This window comes from Callorhinus ursinus, unplaced genomic scaffold (assembly GCF_003265705.2).
Source record: "Callorhinus ursinus isolate GAN/ISIS: 27379988/994484 unplaced genomic scaffold, GSC_fseal_2.0 scaffold4, whole genome shotgun sequence".
NCBI classification, from domain to species: Eukaryota; Metazoa; Chordata; class Mammalia; order Carnivora; family Otariidae; genus Callorhinus; species Callorhinus ursinus.
The window spans coordinates 82,553,993-82,558,527 of record NW_027397066.1 but is presented as its reverse complement, the minus strand read 5'-3'; the positions used below and the strand labels follow the sequence as shown (position 1 = coordinate 82,558,527).

The 4,535-nt window shown below is 40.1% G+C and overlaps 1 pseudogene; it reads left to right on the top strand.

Moving 5' to 3' along the window:
- Positions 1–2,020: 2,020 nt before the first annotated feature.
- LOC141372485 (thiosulfate:glutathione sulfurtransferase pseudogene) lies at positions 2,021–2,515 on the top strand (annotated as a pseudogene).
- The last annotated feature ends 2,020 nt before the right edge of the window (positions 2,516–4,535 follow it).

Genomic DNA, 4,535 nt, shown 5'->3' with positions numbered 1-4,535 from the left:
TTTTTTTTAAGTAAACTCAACTATTAAATCTCTAAGCTATTGCATCCAGAGAGAAATTAAACCACTCTCAATCCTCCCAAAGTTGACTGAACATGATTGCAATGTAGTAAGCTTGGAGCCAAGAGAGCTGGAGACTAATTTACTTAACAGTCAAAAAATAAGTTTCAATTGAAAACAAAGTTAGAGGCCTATAAGCACAATCATCTGGAATCTGTTAGTGGAGGGGCAAATCCTAAAATGTTCATGGACTGGTTTATGCCTAAAGACTAACTTTAAGGGATGAGGGCACAAAACGATGTGTGTTCATACTGATGACTCTGAATCATCGAGAAAATTTCAATTAATTGAATTCCTCTTTATGGATACAAAAATGCGTAAGGTATTTTTGGGAAGTTTTTTTTTTCCTCCAAAATGTTAAAAATTTTAAAAGCTGTAATAGTTGCAGGACCACATTCCACCAACGGAATTTGAACTAATGTAGACACATTCACCACAAATCCTTGACAAGTGAGATGTTGTTGTAACACATCTTTTCAATCACATCTTAAAATGTGCATCATCTAGGCTATAGTGGAATAAGTGATCTGAAAATCTGAAAACAATGTTAAGACTGGTGAGCATTCCTTAGCGGCCTACATGAAATAAAATCTGTGATTAAAAATTACTTTTGGCATTTATTTTTATGGCAGCAAAGAATGGTTTTCTGAGATAAGTGAAAGAAAGTGTGGGTGAAAATAAACTGAGCACGCCTTCCTGACATTTGAGCAAGTGAGGGGGCCGAGGAAAGCAAACTAGAGCATTAAGTATTAGTTTCTTATTACAGCTCTACTTAGTAAGCCATTAAGTCTGTTCATGATATGCTTCCCTGATGGTAGTTCCAGAATGAAAGAAATGAAACCACTAGGTTTCTTGAGCGCTGAGGGTATAGTTTTGTGGATACTCAGTAATTAAATAATATAATTTTTACATTTTCAAATACTTTGGTGTAAATTGCATATATAAAATCTCTAGTTTAACAAAAACTCTAAACTTGGCCCTTATAGGGAAGATGTGTGTGTGTGTGTGTGTGTGTGTGTGTGGTGTGCAATGATCTGGTTTAAGATTATGCTTTCACTGCATATGCAGTGATGTGCTGAAGCAACCAACAGAGGCTCAAGAGTTTTAATTCAATTCATATCAGCCAACACCTAATTTCTTGTGTCAAGCTCAGTGGCAGAAACTTGGGATGCAGAGAAGATTAAAACCTCTTGCTGTTCTCAAGCAATCTATAAGTAACAGAAGAGACACATGTAAATAAATTAAGAACATGTAACACGTGGTATAAACCATGGAACAGTATAAATGTAGTCAAGATACAGAGACAGTTTCTTTGCTGAGGTGTGAGGACAAAAGGAGTATGGCTGGGAAGATCTAACAGAGGAGGGACGTTGGGGATGAGTCTTAGCGAGTGATCAGGGATTGGCCGGGTGAACAAGCGTAGAACACATTCTAGTCTGGGGACCCCAAAATATAGACATAAAAAGACATGGTACATTTGGAGAACTGCAAATACTAGTCTGACTGGACAGTAACTTGGAAAGGAGGTGGTTATGAAAAAATCTGGAACGATGCAGGGCCTGCATCATGGAGGAATCTGTATGACCTGCACGGGAAACACATGAAGAACTGAATTTTTAAAACACTGTTACTCTAATTCTAAAGATACCTGGTCAGGGGTCTGTACGGCACAGTCAGTTAAGCATGACTCTTGGTTTCAGCCCAGAGGTCATGATCTCAAGTTCATGAGATCAAGCCTTTCAAGGCTCTGCGCTCAGCGCTGAGTCTGCTCGAGACTCTCGCTCTCCCTTTGCCTCTCCCTACCCCTCCTCATTCTCTCTCAAATAAATTTTAAAAAATAATGATACTTTCTCACTTTTGTCCAGTAGAAAGTATGATTAATATTTTACACTATTTTAAAAAAAATCTTTGCTAATCTGACAGGTAGTGTTTTAATTTAGAAATATTCCTAGATTCCAGCACCATGGCTGGAGCGCCCACAATCTCGCTCCCTGAACTGCGTTCTCTCCTGGCCTCCAGCCAGGCCCGGCCCATCGATGTGCGATCTCGGGAGGAGGCGGCAGTGGGGACCATCCCGGGGGCGCTCAACATCCGGGTGTCTGAGCTGGAAAGTGCCCTGCAGATGGAGCCTGCTGCTATCCAGGCTTTGTACTCCGCCGAGAAGCGGAAGCTGGCACAGGAGAACCTCATTTTCGCTGTCAAATGGGCAGGCGGGGCTTGCAGGCCACGCAGCTGGCCCAAGGCCTTGGATACACCGGGGCTCGCAACTTCGCAGGAGCCTACAGAGAATGGTCCCAGAAAGAAGGTTAGGTAGAAGGTGGCTAACTTATTGCCCCCTCTCCCTCCGCCCCATGGCCGCCTTAACTAAGGGTGGTGAAGGGGCTGACTCCTCAGGTTGGGGCAGCTCCTTATAGTGCTGTGCATGCAAAAGCATCAAATAAAGAGCATTTAATAAAAAAAAAAATTCCTAAACTTTAAAAAAAGGTTTGTTAGTTAAAAGTATTTTCTACTTAGAGAAGTGTTTCTTCATATTGTCTGGTCATTTTATGTCTACATTTTGTGATTTTCTTGTTATTTCTAGGGGTCCTTTACATATTAACAATTTAATGCTGAGTGTCTGAAAATAGGTTCCTCCTTTTTTATTTGACCTTTATTTTTATGCAGAAAATTTTAAAGATTTTTGTAGTGAAATTTATTGTCCTTTCTATTGTTTTTTCAATAATACCTGCTCTCATCCTCCCCCCCAATTTCTCATTTTCTCCCCATACATTCCTAATGATGAAGTGATTAACTCCCCAGTTCCCTGTCCAGGTTTTTATACCTCACATCTCATCCCTCAGGCTTGATCAATTTTGCAATGATCAGCTGGTTTTCCCTATCCTCATACAAGTATCAGGTGCTTAGGACCCAATGTGCTTTTAGTTCATTCTTTCACACAAATGCATATATGTTGGCAAATGACTGAAGCGTCACTTGTTTTGAACAGGTAACAACGTTCAGGCATCTCCTGACATTAGCTATGTATTTAACAAGACCTCAGGGGAATGCCTACCAGATACCACCATCTGTTATTTTTAGGGCAGTTGGGTTTATTGCCTATGTTCCTGAAGACACATTCAGCCAGGCAGTTAGGAAACAAGTGTTTATTGGGTGCCTACAGGGTGCAATGTACTAGTTGCTTGCCAGTTGCTTTTTTAGCACAATAAAGGCTCTGGAAAGGGAGAAGTTCTTCAGAATTGACAAGAATTGATAGAACCAACAAAAGTTAAAAATACACATCAGCAATATGACACGGTTAAAACTAACAAACCCGAAAGCTAAATGTATTGTGAGAGTAAAGCACGCATCTTTGTCTGCGAAGCATTGCTTCAGTTCACATCTCTACCATCTTGCTAAAGTTTATCGCTGAAACCTGAAGGAAAAGAATTGGCACGAGTTCACAAAAGATAAAATTATTTGAACTTGACTCTCTTTTTAACCAAGCGACCCATTTCCCAGTTTACACATTTTTCTCAAAAAGTTCCTTCTTTCATCAACTAGCAAGTCCTCTTCTCTTGCCCTGTATCCAACCTGACTCCAGTTAACGAGATTCTTACCATTAAACAATCTCCCAAAGGACCCTCTTGGCCCCTCCCCAGCTTCTTCTCACCAGTCCGCTTTCCTCTGGTCCCCAGCAACCATAAATATGTTGCTTATAACTGTGAATCTCCCCATCTTCACACCATTTGTTATAGGCTGTCCCACAAATGTTTTCTACAAATTTTACAGATAACTTTTTCTTCAGGCTGATCTACTGCTTAAGAATTTAAAATAATCCTCCACAGCTTTTCAAATCAGGGATTGTGGTGTTGGTGAAAAACTGTCAAAGTTCGAGAAAAGTCTTCTAGGTTCCAAGTCATCATGCCTATCCCTCAGGAGGCTGCTACATTAGGGTAGCGCAAGTACTATAGCCAGGGTTAGGTCAGGCGTAAACACACATGAAAATGGGGCACCTGGGTGGCTCAGATGGTTAAGCATCTGCCTTCGGCTCAGGTCATGATCCCAGGGTCCTGGGATCGAGTCCCGCATCGGGCTCCCTGCTCCTTGGGAGCCTGCTTATCCCTCTGCCTCTCTCTCTCGCTCTGTCTTTCATGAATAAATAAATTTAAAAAAATCTTTAAAAAAAAACACACATGAAAATAACATGAATGCAACACATTACTATTCCATACACACATGTTCATGCATAGATTTACTTTGACAAATAAATACATTTCTAAGCAATAAGGTATCTGCATGAGATAGTTCTGAATAGTGTAATTATTTATTTAAATTTATTTAAATTTAGAAGGAGCAAAATAAATAAAGGAACTGTTGATCTGAGAATGAATGTGTTAGGTCTAAAGTACATAACGGATCACAAATAACATTTACTGGTCAGTAAGAACCGACCAGAGAAATGTTTGATTTCTTACTCTAATTGTTATAATACAGTGTAC